Source organism: Capsicum annuum, chromosome 11 (genome assembly GCF_002878395.1).
Source record: "Capsicum annuum cultivar UCD-10X-F1 chromosome 11, UCD10Xv1.1, whole genome shotgun sequence".
In the NCBI taxonomy this organism is placed as follows: Eukaryota; Viridiplantae; Streptophyta; class Magnoliopsida; order Solanales; family Solanaceae; genus Capsicum; species Capsicum annuum.
In genome coordinates this window covers 223,790,672-223,807,118 of record NC_061121.1, presented here as the reverse complement: position 1 = coordinate 223,807,118, position 16,447 = coordinate 223,790,672, and the positions used below count along the sequence as shown (strand labels likewise).

Sequence of the window (16,447 nt, the reverse complement as noted above, 5' to 3'; positions counted from 1 at the left end):
CCCAAGGGAGAGATAATGTAACACCCCGTATAATTCTTGGCTTGATTTAACTCTTAGTTGCATACATGGAAAGTGTAGCACCTAAAATTTTTCTAAGTGTTGGGAGACTTGGACATATTTTAGACCTCTCAACTTCGATGATTTTTAATTTCATCTTTCCAACTTCGAGACGTAGATTTTTGAGTTGATTCATGTTCAGGTATTTAAAAGGCATGTCTTGGGGAAGTTTTGGATTTTTCGAATAAGGATTAGGTCGCGTAACCTCACCACGATTGCATCGTGTCGCGGTGAGTATAGCAATAAGGAGTTCACCGCATCACGATGAAGGTGTTTTCATCCAGTTCTTGATTTATAAGTTAAATGCATGTGTCACGATCTTTATCGTAGTGTCGAAAATGCTTATTAGGTGAAAAACGTTCATAGAAATCACTTAGGGCAAAGTTGAGCAAAGAGCCTTTGATTTGTCTAAAGTTTGGTATTCGATTCCATAAGGGTCAACTTTGAACGTGTATAACTTTTTATATATGTGGAATTTTCATCTCAAGACCCAACAAATTGTAGATAATTGAATTAACTTTCCAACAATACCAATTTTGCCTTAATTCGATACCCGAGCAAAAAGTTATAATCCAGTAAGCTACCGCGATAAGACTACATCACGGTGAGCCTGAAAAATGCAATTACGAGTTTAAAATTGCCTAAGGGTCAATTGTGTCTTTTCCCCTCAATCCACTTCATAAATCCACGACTTAAATCACCAGTCAGGGTATTATTTGCCCATCTTCTCCCATTTTTCTCTCAAGCAAACCCTATCTTTTCCCCAAGAACAAGAAATCAAGAATCTAATCCTTCCAAGTTCAAGACTTTCAAGAAAGACTCAAGATTAGGGTTTAATTCTTCAAATTAAGGAACTTAAGGTACGTGGGGCTATCCTAAACTTCATGGGCATAGTTTATTTATTTTTAGTAAGTTTTGAAGTTATGAAATCATATATTCATGAAGGGTTTTGAGAATAATTTAAATAATATGCATTATGAATCCTTTTCAATGATATAATGTTTTTGGTGGTCAAATGATTGAGTTGATTGAAAAATCTAAAGCAGAACATTATATGGCTTTGATGTATGACTTGCAAGTCTTGGTATGATGATACCAAAACAGATAATGCCATAATAAACTCAGAACAGACCAGAATATAGATTTTTAGATTTTCAAATTTTGAGTTTAGAATTATGCATGTTTAGAAAAGGTTAAAACTGGGCTTAAAAAGAGTTAGGCAGTTATCCGAAGAAGGCATGAGTTTAGATACTCATTGCCCAAAATCATGTTTTTTCGATACGGGTTTTACTATGTCCCAAATAGGGAATTATATGCTGGACTTTTGCCTTTTGGCATATCAGAACTTGAAACTCAAACTCTTGCGGCAAACTTGGGTTGAGGGCTTGGCCGCCGAGTTAAGGGCGGACTCCATATAGCCCATGGGGTCGTAGAAATGTAGGGTGTACCACCTAGCTCAGAAGTAAGGCAAAGAGTTGAGATTTATAGAAATGTTTTTAAGTCTATTGGAATTGCCCATGTACTTAAAATGTTTTATGATGACATGTTTTATGAAGTGCTCTTTAATACCCTGTACTTTTCCTAGCTTGAATTCATTCTTAGAATGTTAAGGGGTAGCTTCCAAAATGAATAAAATTTACTTCATATAGAAATTTCAAAATTTAGGCTTTCTACTATGTGGAAAATTGAATAAGCTTTCCATCAATACCAAGTTCGCCTAAATTCGACACGCGGTGAAGGAGTTATGACATTTTTAAGTTGATAGTGCCACCTGGGCACTCAGAGCATCACGGAGAAGGGTAAAATGATAATTGTCAAATTCTAGTGGCCCTCCACGATAGCCCCGCATCGCGAAGAAGCCTAAATTCCCAATTGTCCCATTCCAGTAGGCCGACGCGATATTGGTGCATTACGGAGAGCGCCAATTTACCAATTGTCGATTTCCAGTAGCCCAACGAGATATTGGCGCATCGTGCCAGTGGCCAAAATGGCATTTCTAAGGGGCACCGCGATGGTGGTGCGTCGCGGAGAATATCCAGTACCCACTCGTCTATTTTCCAGTAAGCCACCGCGATAGAGGCGCATCGCGGTGGCCACCCAAATCGAATAAATGTTACATTTTTAGTTCTATCCAGAAGTTAAAAGAGGGCAATTTGGTCAATTTTTACGGCCCCAATTCATCCAAAACAAGGAATTAAACCCATTCTAAGGACTTTATGCCCAATTTTATCCATTCTCTTCCAAAGCAAAACCCTAAAGCTCCGAGAAATTAAAATCCTCCATAGATTCTCCAAGAAAGCTCTAAATTGAGCTTTCCCAAGGCAAGATAATCAAGAACTCATCCCTAAGAACTCAAATAGAAATCAATAATTCAAGAATCTCCATCTAATCATCAATCAAGGTATGTGGGGTTTATGAACAAGGATCTTCTTCCATCCTTGTGCCCAAAACCAAGCTTTTACATTAAATTCATATGATTTTGAATGATATTACATGAGTTTTAAATTAGGGTTCATACCCATTATTGCTATTTGCGAAGTTATGAGTTTTTGAGATATTTTGAAGATGAATTGCATGCCTATTTTTATATTTTTCATGCCTATTGCAGTAAATTAACAATTTTGAGATGAATTATCATTGTTTTCATTATCAAGCATGATTATTGTGATGTTTTGACATAAGTTTGATACATGGGTTATTAATCCCCAAGTTAATGTGTTGAGATTTTGAGAAAGATGATGCTTTAAGCATTTTATGAGCTGATTATATCAGATTTACAATAAAGTTTTAATCTTTTAATCCTCACATAAGTTTTGGAATCCACTTTATAGATTTATTACAGATTATAGAAGGAAAAATAGCTTCATTTACAGATTGATTCAGATAAATGCATAACTGGTTTCAGTATAAACCTTTATGCTTGTTTTAAAGTGGATTTCCAATAAGATGAACGTAGAAAATAAAAAGGGAGTAGTATTTAGCACCGAGTTGGGTATGATTCCAATGTCTCATTCCCAGAACTATGTGCCACCATAGAATTGAGATTAAGTGCCCTTAGTGGGATGATATGTGATCACTTGAGATAAGGTTATACTCCCGGGCAAGATTATGACACCTTTCCCCAACATGAGATTTCTTTCTTAGGAAGACGAGCGTTGGACTCCATGTAGGTCACATGGTTTATATCGGTTAGAAGAACCTCACTTAAGATATAGTATTTTCTCTAATAGAAAGAATAGCAGAAAAGCTTTCAGAAAACTATGTGTGAAGGCTCATAAATTTATTCAAACTATGATTTACAGAAAGACTTTAGCTACAATTTTCAGCTCTCAGATCTCAGATTTAAGAGTGAGTCCTTTCTACACTTAGAAAGTATGATTTAAAGAGAGAATATAAGTACAGCTTTAAGAACTAAATGTTATGGCTCACGAGATTTATAAAGTGTGTTTTACTCCCTATTGCTACATATTTCAGTACTTTAGATATTCCAGCTTATGTGAGTCATTTACATTTAGCATGCATTGTTTTATAAATGACGATTATGAGATGATGTCTTACTTATGCATTCACCCTAATATACTCAGTACATCCTCAAAGTACCGATCCACATATACGTCTATGTGCTACATTGTCTCATAATGTAGGTTTAGGTGCTCAGTATCAGCAAAGTGAGTAGTTCGAGCATCTCCATCTACATCCAACAGTTGGTGAGTCCTCATAGTTCGATAACTTATTACTCAGATTTTGCAGTTTATCAGATTATGAGATTTTAGCATTCCTTTCAGACAATTTGAGTTAGCTGGGGGTTTGTCCCAGTGACTCTCTAGTATTAGTAGTAGAGGCTTGTCAAACTGCCAGTTTTGATTCAGATTATTCAGTATTGATGTTTCAGATATTATTCTCAAATATTATAGATAGTTTTTGCATTCTAGCATGAATTTTATATCTATATTTCCATCATTATGAGTTTTAGGCTCAGTAGTATGCAGACAGGGTTAGCTTAAGGCTACTCCTAGTCTTGAGCACTGTGTGACATCTCGGGACCAGGTTTTGGGGCATTATAAACATGGTATCAGAGCCTAAGGTTTTTAAGAGTCCTAGAGAGTCAAATAAGTCGCGTTACGTAGAGTATTGCTCATGGGTGTGAAGCGCGGCACATTTATGAACAAGAGGCTACGGAACGTCCTTAGGAAATCATCTCTTTCTTTCATGATCTATTGTGCTTACAATATCTCTATCTGCTTTTAACTCATGCTCTTATGTGACAGTTAAATATGCCTCCTCGTCCAGCTAATGCCCATAAAAATAGTAACCAACGACCCCATCCCACAGATTCTTTGGATATGAATGTATCCCATGTTGAGTTTAGAGCCGCATTTCAGGCATTGGCCCAAGCTGTGACTGCCAATGTTCAGGGCAACTATCAAAATCAGGCTGCAGTCCCACTTCAGCAGAATAGTGACTTAGCAGCAGCTCGAATCAGAGACTTTATGAGAATGAATCCACTAGAGTTCTTTGGGTGAAAAATCGGTGAGGACCCACAACTTTTCTTAGATGAGGTGAAGAAGATCACCCAAATTATGCATGTTTTTTAGGAGGATAGTGTAGAGTTAGAATCCTATATATTGAAGGATATAACTTATGATTGGGTGGTTATGTGGAGAAATAGTAGAAGTGAGAATGCAATTCCTATGAGTTGGCAGGTATTTCAGTATGATGAGGAAAGCTAAGATAGAGGATTTTGTGAATTTGAGGTAGGGCTCGATGACAAGGAGTACTTCCTTAAGTCCAACCGGTTGGCTAAGTATGCCCCAGATATGTTGGCTAATCCTAGGGTAAGTATGAGTAAGTTTGTTACTGAAGTGTCTAGCTTGGTATTCAAGGAGTGTAGGACTGCCATGCTTATTGGAGGTATGGATCTTTCTAGATTGATGATGCATGCTCAGTAGATTGAGGTAGAGAAGTTGAAGGGAAGAGAGAGAGGAAGTAAAAAGGCTAGAACAGGACAATTTAAGTATGGCCAGCTAGGTCTCAATGAGGAAATCATCTATATTTCCAGAATCATTCATCTATGCCAGCACCATCTTCAGCTAGTGCTCCCACTCCTAAAGGTAGGCAGGAGCAGTGGGGTAAGTCTTCTATGTCCAGATCTCAAAATAGTAGAAGTGGAAGGCGTCGTTATTCTTCTTATGCTAAGTGTGGTAGGAATTATCCTAGTCAGTGCTAGGCTGGACAAAAGGGTTGTTTTGGTTGTGGAAAGTCGAGTCATGGAGTTAGAGATTGTCCACATGCTAAGCAGAGAAATAGAGATGAACGTCCCCAGACTTAGACTACTAGTGCACCAGCTCTTATAGGTCGCTCAGTCCCTCCTCAGGTCGTATCATCCAGTACTGGTGACGGTGAGCGTCAGAATTGGTTCTATACTTTACCATTCCATCAGGAGCAAGAGGATTTACCAGATGTTGTTATTGGTATGCTTCGTGTCTTTCATCTTGATATCTATGTGTTGTTAGACCTTGGGTTGAGTTTTTATTATATGACCCCATTAGTTGCTGTAAATTTTGAGATAAGTTCTGAAAAAATCCATAAGCCCTTCTTGATTTCTACCCCAGTAGGTGAGTCATTTATTGCTAAACAAATCTATAAAAAGTGGCCTATCACTGTCCTTCATAAAATCATGTTAGCAGACTTGATAAAGATAGACATGGTTGACTTTGATCTTATTCTTGGTATGGATTGGCTCCATTCCTGTTATGCTTCTATGGATTGTCGCAATCGTATGGTGAATTTTCAAATTCTTGATGATCCAGTCTTTGAGTGGTCGGGTAATTTAGTGTCTCCCAAGAGTTATTTCATATGTTATCTTAAAGCCAAAAAAAGTTAATTTCCAAAGGGTGTATCTATCATCTAGTTCAATTCAAAGACACTACGCCTGAGACTCCAAAAGTTTAGTCATTCAGTGTAGTGAATGAGTTTCCTAATGTCTTTCTCGAAGATTTTCCAAGGGTACCTCCCGATAGAGAAATAGAATTTAGTATTAACCATCTTCCAGATACTCAACCTATTTCTATCCCTCCATATTATATGGCTCCTGCCGAGCTTAAAGAGTTGAAAGAGCAACTGAAAGATCTTTTAGATAAAGGTTTCATAAGGCCCAGTGTCTCTCCATAGGGCCCTGCCATCCTATTTGTGTGAAAGAAAGATGGTTCTTTGCGTATGTGCATTTACTATCATTAGTTGAATAAAGTCACAGTCAAAAATAAATATTCTTTTCCTAGAATCGATGATTTATTTGATCAACTCCAAGGTGCAAGTTATTTCTCAAAGATAGACCTTAGATTCGGCTATCATCAGCTTAAAGTAAGGGAATATTACATTCCAAAGACAGCTTTCAGAACCCGTTACGGTCATTTTGAGTTTCTAGTCATGTCCTTTGGGCTAACTAATTCCCCAGCAACCTTCATGGACTTGATGAACAGAGTGTTCAAACAGTATCTGGACATGTTTGTCATAGTATTTATCGATGATATTTTTGTCTACTCTCGTAGTGAGGATGATCATACAGACCATCTTATCATTATGTTACAGACCCTTAGAGATCACCAGTTGTTCGCCAAATTTAGAAAGTGCAAAATTTGGATAAGGTCAGTATCTTTCCTTGGTCATATTATTTCCTGTGAGGGTATTAGAATTGATCCCCAAAAGATAGAAGCCGTAAGGAATTATCCTAGACCGATCTCTTCATGAGACATTAGGAGTTTCTTGGGTCTAGCTGGTTATTACAGATGTTTTGTTGAGGTTTTCTCATCCATAGAGTCTCCTATGTATAGATTGACCCTAAAGAAAGTTAAGTTCCAGTGGTTAGATTCTTGTGAGAAGAGTTTTCAGAAGTTGAAGATTCGACTCACTTCAGCCCCAGTTTTAGCATTACCTGATGGTATAGATTGTTTTGTGGTTTATTATGACGCCTCTAGGGTTGGTTTGAGTTGTGTTTTGATGCAGAGAGGTAAGGTCATAGCCTATGCCTCTAGAAAACTTAAACCTCATGAAAATAATTACCCGACCTATGATCTTAAGTTAGCTGTTGTTGTGTTTGCTTTGAAAATTTGGAGACATTATTTATATGGAGTACATGTTGATGTGTTCACGGATCACAAAAGCTTGCAGTATGTGTTTGCTCAGAGGGAATTAAATCTTCGGCAGAGAAGATGGTTAGATCTATTGAAATATTATTATATAAGTGTGTTGTATTATCCGGGCAAGGCCAATGTAGTGGCAGACTCCCTTAGTAGACTGTCTATGGGCAGTGTTGTTCATGTGGAGAATGATAAGAAAAATTTAGCTGGAGAAGTGCATCGATTACCCAGATTGGGTGTTAGATTAGTTGATTTTGCTGAAGGGAATGTTTGGGTTCAGAGTAGTTCCAAATCTTCCCTAGTTTTAGAAGTTAAAGAGAAGCAAGATAACTGAAGGAGTCGGTTAAAGATCAAAAAGTAGAGGTTTTCTCTCAAGGGGGAGATGGTGTGTTGAGATACCAAAGTAGATTATGTGTGCCTTGTGTTGATGATTTGAGATATCAGATTATGGCGAAAACGCATGGTGCGCATTATTGTATTTATCCCGATTCTACCAAGATGTACCGTGACTTGCAGGAAATCTATTGGTGGAGTGGTATGAAGAGATATATATCCGATTTTGTAGCCAAGTGTGCAATTTATCAACAGGTTAAGGTAGAGCACCAAAGACATGGTAGTTCGTTGCAAGAGTTTGGAATTTCTACTTGGAAGTGGGAAGAGGTGAATATTGATTTTGTAACTATTTTACCCCATTCGCATCATCAACACGATTTGATTTGGGTTATTGTAGACAGATTAACTAAGTTAGTGCATTTCTTGCCAGTTCACACATCTTATATGGCTGAAGATTATGCTAAGTTGTATATCCGAGAGATGGTTAGATTGCATGGAGTTCCTTTATCTATCATCTCCGATAGGGGTATTCAATTTACCTCTCAGTTTTAGAGAGCCTTTCAGAAGGGTCTTGGTACCCAAGTTCATCTCAGTTCATCTTTTTATCCGTAGACAGATGGTCAGACAGAAAGGACCATTCAGACTTTAGAGGATATGCTGAGGTCATGTGTTTTTTATTTCAAAGAAAGTTGTGATGAGCATTTGCCATTGATTGAGTTCACTTATAATAACAATTATCATACTAGTATTCAAATGGCTCCGTTTGAAGCTATTTATGAGCGAAGACGTAGATTTCCAGTTGGTTGGTTCAAAATAGGTGAGGCCACCTTGATTGGGCCAGACATGGTGTTTGAGGCCATGGAGAAAGTTCAGTTGATCAGAGAGAGATTAAAAACAGCCCAGAGTCATCAAAAATCCTATGCCGATGTGAGAAGAAGAGACCTTGAGTTTGAGGTTGATGATCTTGTGTATTTGAAAGTTTCACCCATGAAAGGGGTGAAGAGTTTGGCAAAATGGGAAACTTAGTCCCCGTTATGTAGGTCCCTTACATATTTTGAGTCGTGTTGGGAAGGTGGCGTATGGGCTTGAGCTACCTGCAGATTTATCCTCAGTTCATCTAGCATTTCATGTATCCTTGTTAAAGAAGTGCATGGATGATTCGGCCGTTATAGTTCCTCTGGAAAGTACTGATATTCATAATAGCCTTTCTTATGAAGAAGTACTAGTGGATATTCTTGATCATCAAATTCGTAGGCTAAGGAACAAAGAAGTTTCCTTGGTCAAAGTTCTGTGGCGAAATCATTCCGTTGAGGGCACTACTTGGGAAACAAAAGCAGACATGCATACCAAGTATCCTCATCTCTTCTCCACGAACTCAGATTCAGCTGAAGGTAATAGTTTTCCTTCATTCAGTCTTTTCCCATTCTTAGATTCAGCAATATAGTTATTTTCATAAGAATTTATGCACTTACAGATCAGTTCAGTAGCTCATTATATTTGAGATGCAGTTATTTAGTTTATTTCAGTTGTGCATGATAGCTTATAGCCCCAGATCCCTTAGTATTCTTAGCTTAAATAGCCATATTCAAGGACGAATGTTCCTAAGAGGGAGATATTGTAATACCCCGTACTTTTCCTAGCTTGAATTCGTCCTTAGAATGTCAAGGGATAGCTTTCAAAATGAATAACATTTATTTCATATAGAAATTTCCAGATTTAGGCTTTCTATTGTGTGGAAAACTGAATAAGCTTTCCATCAATGCCAAGTTCGCCTAAATCCGACACTCGGTAAAGGCATTATGAAGTTTTTAAGTGATAGTGTGCCACCTGGGCACTCGGCGCGTCGCAGAGGAGGGTAAAATGATAATTGTCAAATTCTAGTGGCCTTCCACGATAGCCCCGCATCGCGGAGAAGTCCAAATTCCCAATTGTTCCATTCCAATAGGCCGATGCGATATTGGCGCGTCGCGGAAAGGGCCAATTTCTCAATTATCAATTTTCAGTAGCCCGACGCGATATTGGCGCATCACGCCAGTGGCCAAAATGGCATTTCTAAGGGGCACCACGATTCCGTTTGTTTTTCCGCATTTTTATAGTATATGAATTATGCTTATGATTGCCAGTTAGAAAAGGGCAACTGGGCTTTCATGGTTCGAGATGCTCGTCGCGGCCAGGGCCTCAATTCGGATCGTGACAGTATTTCATGAAAGTAAAATAATTTTTCGAAAAAAATAAAAAATTTTGTACACTAGGTGGAACATATCTCAAGTTTGGAATTTATCATTTTTGCAATTCCCATTTAGACTACTTTATTTTGTTTTATTTTATTTTGGAGGGGAGGGGGGAGGGGGGTTCATAAAGAAAGATTAATATTAAATTAGACATAAAACGAATTCAAGGGATCAATACAGATAAGAGAGAATTGCTCGGATGATAATCGTCTCACTTTCAACTTATGAATTTGTAAATTTGACTCATGAAGAGAACAAATAAAGGTGGGACCTCCCATCCTAGGGAAAGGTAAAAAAAGGATCAATACAAAGTGATATTGGTACATTAATAAAAGGAAGTGTCGTATAATGTCATTGTAGTTAACATTACTAGTACTCCCTCTGTTTATATTTATTTGTCCACTTTTAACTTGACAAATATTAATAGATGGTGATTTTACTATATCATTCTTTGAATATATTAAATTTCTTGCTATCAAAATGCAATAAATAATGTTTTAATTTTTATAAACTGGACAAATATTATTGAACATCTCAAAATAAAAAAATTAACAAATAAAGATAATGCGGAGCAACTAACACTTACGAATATTTGTCAAGGGACATTAATTACTTTAATTGGTCTCGACAATTAATGAAGAATTCTTCGTACTGATACCTTTTAGTGTTTTTGGAAGCTGCATACTTGACTGATTTTTAAATGGGAAGTATAATGCTACTTTATTCATAAACTATTTGATATTTGATGGGTGAAATAATTTGTATATATAATGTGATCACATGGTACCACATTTATAGTAGTAATTGATTCAAATGAGCCCAACTACTATGACTTGGAATCATCACGTGATTAATTTGGAGCTCAATATTAGAAAGTTGTGGTAACAACTCAAGATTTAGGGGTGGATGCATGGAGGGTTCAAACATACATATTGATGTTCTAAGCTTTAAGATTCTATCCGGAAACTAAAACACTCAGCTGTTTTTTTGGCTTAGTACTGGATACTTTTCTATTATACCAAATTTTATACATTTTTTTATATAATTATACTTAATCTACATCGAATTTAATGAATGCTGAAACACCAAATGTTTGTCTATTGGTCCGCCCCCTGGAACGCTGACACCTTCGAAGTTCCAAGGAACTCATTGCGTGGCCTTAAATGTCCAAGGCATGCGTCTCTCACTTATCACCTGTCTGCCACTTGCTATGTAGCCACGCATTTCCCTCGCGCGATGGTTCCAGGCTATACCCGACAACTTACAAAAATAACATGTCGGTGTAACATATCACAAATTACAATAATTATAATTGAAAATATAAAATGAATAAAATGAAAAAAAATTCGATAATATTCTTCTTGGTTGAGGCGCGAATATCTCGCTTTCTTTAAGAGAATCAAGCTCACTGCGGCATAATCTACACCGATCCAGCAGTATATCTCGTGACTTGTCTCCTCCAAGATACAACATCCCATCAATGATGTACAACTCAAACAATTTCGGATTAGTTAAAGAATCCAACACTCCGCCGTAAGAACACCTTCCTTCAACATATATTTACTCTCTTTGTATAGTAAATATAGTTAAAGACTTGGAATATTTTCTTTGTCTCAACTTTCACTAATATAATTTAAACACTTATCATTTCTCCTCATATCTCACAATGTACTACAACTCATCTGTCTTCATATCGTTACACTAATGAAGAAGACATCTTTTATATAGATGTATTTTTCTTTCATTTAGTAAATGAAGGAGTAGTGGACATTAAGAGGAAAGTATGATGCCTTAGAAGTTATACAAGTTACTAGGCATAAAGAGATAGATAGTGGACAAATAAATTATTGGAGGTTATAATAATTTTAATGGAAATAAAGACCATTTTTCAGCCACTAATGTTAGTATCTAAATGCATCATTGTGAATTACATTTGTAACATCTAACCATTAATCCACCACTAACGCAAGGCAGTACAGTCCCATTCAAGTGTGAGGAGTTTCAAGCATGTAATTGTCATTAACATTGCTATTAACATTGTTCCAAAGTGATGGCACTTTAAGAAAAATCAATGTGAAATATATATGACAATATTAAAATGCCTAAAATCCATCAATTTCTCACTCATTTTAATATTAATATAAGAGAGTTCACCAATTTAATTGAAGGAAGATTATTGTGCATAATGAAGGTGTGCTCTGCATTGAACCTTCACTTAGTAAAACAGTAAACTTTACTTCAGAGTCAATAGTGGTCTCAGACTTGAACTATGACTGCTTAAGAAAAATAAGAAATTACTGCTTACACACAACAATCAAGGTGTTGAAATAAGCTTTAATAGCCAGCACGTTATGTCCATGTGCTATTTCGATTTTTCATGAGCGTTTTTGAAAATAAGCCCCATTCTCATAGGAAACGGCCTACTTCCACACTCACATAGGTAAAATCTGTCAAGGATGGTCCTGTAATATCGACATCCCACTTATACGATATACAGAATTTCATTAAGAGTTCTTTGACTCAACCTTCACAAATCATTACAGGAACAATGCACTCACACCATAGGGGGGGATAAAATAATAATGCATTCACAACAAGTCATCATACGATTCGTTCTTCCCATTGAACATGATTATAGGATCTCTAGTCCCCAGTTTGGGTTTCCTCATATATGACTTAGATTTTTGAGCTTCAGTTCCTTCCCCCTCAATGTGATTCAGACCATTTTCTTGCAAAGGCCTTAGTTTTGAATTTGCAAGATTATCGCAAAGTTAACACAATTAATATTGATATACCATTGATCAATATGATCTCACAATATTTTGTTTTCTCCTTATGATCTGAATTTATCATTATAATAATAATTTATATTCTACCAATATATTTTTGGTGCTATCACAATAACTCAAAATTAGAGAAATCAATTTCTCAACATAAAGTGATTGATCAATTCACCTTTTCACTAGTTGAAGCTAAAATAGTTAGTTCAACCTCCATAATGAGTTAGCAAAATCATAATTTATTTCTTCATTTCAGTAAATAGCACCAAGTATTTTTTTTCTCATTTTGCCTCACAAACATTTTTAAGTACATCAGGATTTATTTTAATAAAACAAGCCATAACTTTTTTTAACTAAGTAAATGTACCTGATTTTCTTGTGATAACCTGTTTAAGTACTTTTACACAATTTCAGCCAAGTGCAACTAGCCATATATCTCATATTTGATTAGGCTAGTAAAGTTCTTTTTTATTTACCACACCACTTTCACATATTTGAATAAAAAAAAGTTGCATGGCTCATAAAATGTATTTCACAATTTTTCTTTTTCATCATAATGTGACATGTCAAGGAAAAGTTCATCACATAGTTTAGTTATTTTTTATTTCAAGAATGAAATTTATCTCACCCAAATATTTAATGTCAAATGTCTACTCAACATTTTTTATTCTCTCTTTAATAATATGTTAAAGCCAATATTTAATGACATCAAGTCATATATAAACAGTAACATGTGATTTTCCAAGTTAATATGCACTTGCATGTAACACTTTCTTTTTACACATTCTCAAAAGTGCAAACATCGCATTTTTCATGATGATATTTTCACTTTATTAGCCCCCACTATTTTGAGAATTCAAAATACCACTTTATGTTTATGAAAAGTAGTATCATTTTATTCATAATAAACACTAGGTAATTTTTTACCTTTTCTCCACAATAAGTAGAAAAGTTTTTACCTTTTATTCCCTTGAGTTGAGCAAGTAGAAAGATACTTTGCTTGTTATCTCTTGCTTTTCATATCTTGAAGATAATAGTGATGTTGAGATCCCCATGCATCTTGATATCCGCTATTTTTCAAACAGTAACAAAAATGAATCTCCTTAAAATTGCTAGTGTAATATACCATAAATTACAATAATTACAGTTGAAAATATAAAATGAACAAAATGAAAAAAAATTAGATAATATTCTTCTTGGTTGAGACGCAGATATCTCTCTTTCTTTAAGGAGAATCAAGCTCACTGCAGCATAATCTACATCGATCCAGCAGTATATCTCGTGACTTGTCCCCTCCAGGATACAACAACCCATCAACGATGTACAACTCAAACAACTCCGGGTTAGTTGAAGAGTCCAAAGCTTCACCATAAGAACACCTTCCTTCAATATATATTTACTCTCTTGTATAGTGAATATAGTTAAAGACTTCGAATATTTTCTTTGTCTCAACTCTCTGTTTCACTAATATAATTTAAACACTTATCATTTCTCCTCATGTATCACAATATACTACAAGTCATCTCTCTTCATATATCTACACTAATGAAGAAGACATCCTTTATGTAGGTGTATATTTTTTTCATTTAGTAAATGAAGAAGTAGTGGACATTAAGAGGAAAGAATAATGACTTAGAAGTTACACAAGTTACTAGGCATAAAGAGATAGATAGTGGACAAATAAATTGTTGTAGGCTATAATAATTTTAATGGAAATAAAGACTATTTTCAGCCACTAATATTAGTAGCAAAATTCATCATTATGAAATGAATTTGTAACATCCAACCATTAATCCACTACTAACGCAAGGCAGTAAAGTGCCATTCAAGTGTGAGGAGTTTCAAGCATGTAATTGTCATTAACATTGCCATTAACATTGTTCTAAAGTGATGGCACTTTAAGAAAAATCAATGTGAAACATATATGAAAATATTAAAATGCCTAAAATCCATCACAACACATCCAGTATAATCTCACAAAGTGGAATTTGAGAAAGATATATAATATGCGTTGACCTTAATGCCCCTATTTCATATATAAATAAATTGCTTTTGATAAACCTGCGAACCAAGGAAAACTAAGCCAAAATATTCTTAAAAAAAGAAAGAAATAGTGTATAGTAACAAAACAAACAGAGAAATTATAATAACGGATGCATATCCTGCATAATTTTTCAATAATTGAATGGAATTAGCTCATGGCCAAAGAATTTCATATGTACATTATCAAAAGAGTACTACTAAACTTCTAATTTGTTATCATAATTTTGAACTCATCAAAGCTAAGAACTCCATATCCATTTATATCAAATCTACTAATCATAGTTTTACAATTTTTAATAGAAGTTGACTTACCAAGTCTACTCAACATCCTCTTCAAGCTCTTAGAAGTAATGTATCCACCACCTTCCATACCAATATACATTCCAAATGCTCCAATTAACTCACTCTTTTTATTCCTCTCTTTCTCCATACCTTCCATTAGTTTTGTAAAATCCTCAAACCCTAATAACCCATCCCCATCAGAATTTAATAGCCTCACTGCCACTTCTGCCTCCTTCTCCATCAGCACTCCTCCTACCGCCTTCATACATAAATAACCTCTATAGTTACTATCACTATTACTCAATGAAAATGGATCAGTATTAGTAATAGTTGTTGTTGTTGTTAGACTCTTCTGTTCCTTATGAGTAGTAGCCTTTTTCAGGACAACCCTATTCTATAATCTTGAGAAAAAAAGATTTTTTTTAGTAGTGGAAACAGAAACTGACGTCAAACATATGATGTATGTTTACAAGTACCTTATAAGTACTTTCTTTCCAAGAAATTTTGAGATGTAAAGTAAATGATTAATGTATGAAACAAATAAAACTTGGGAAACTAAATTTTGGAAAAGCTCTTGAAAGACGAAAGGATATGAGAATGAAGAATAAGAAAGTGAGTATTTATAGTTATGGGGTTTAAGAATGAGTGGGAAAGACAGCAACAAAGAGATAGTTAATAGTATTAACTATTATTAATTTCGTGGGCATACCATGTAGTGAAACAACTTGTAAGACCATTTGTTTCTGGTAGAAGATACTCTCTTCCCCTTTGTCCAATATTACTTGTCCACGTAGTGAATCAGATAATGCTGAGTTCTTTGAACACATTTATCCGTATAAAACTAGACATGAACAGTCTAATGGAGGGTCTAAATGACCTTGAGATGAACCAAGCAAGGATGTACATAATGATGAGAATCCAAGATGTAGTACACGTCAAATAATGACAACTTTATTTGGATCAGATTTTGTAACATTTCTCTTAGAAAATGAGTCTCAAATATTTAAAGAATTGATGTCATCTTCTAACTCATCCTTTTGGAAAGAGGCAGTCAATAGTGAGATTGAATCAATCTTGGGCTACCATACTTGGGAGTTGGTTGATCTTCCTCCAGGTAATAAACCTTTAGGTTCTAAATGACTCTTCAAAAGGAAAATGAAAGTGGGTGGTACTATTGACAAATACAAGGCAATACTTGTAGTAAAATGCTTTAAATAGAAGGAAGGCCTTGATTACTTTGATACATACTCTCTTGTAATAAGGACAACATCGTTACAGATGTTAATTGTCTTGGTGATGGTATATAATCTTGAAATTCATCAAATGGATGTTGAAACAACATTTCTAAATAGAGAATTGGAGGAAGAAATTTACATGAAACAACCCGAGGGTTTTGTGGTTTCTAGTAAAGAAAAGAAGGTGTACAAACTTGTTTAGTCACTCTATAGACTAAAACAAGCACCTAAATAGTGGCATGGAAAGTTTGACCAAACTATGTTGGCAATCGGGTTTAAGATAAATGAATGTGATAAATGTGTTTACATTAAAGACATTCTAAATCATAAGGTCATTATTTGTTTGTATG

General features: G+C 35.4%; 1 pseudogene; it reads right to left on the bottom strand.

Moving 5' to 3' along the window:
• Positions 1-14,785: 14,785 nt before the first annotated feature.
• LOC124888981 lies at positions 14,786-15,599 on the bottom strand (annotated as a pseudogene).
• Between the last annotated feature and the right edge of the window lie 848 nt (positions 15,600-16,447).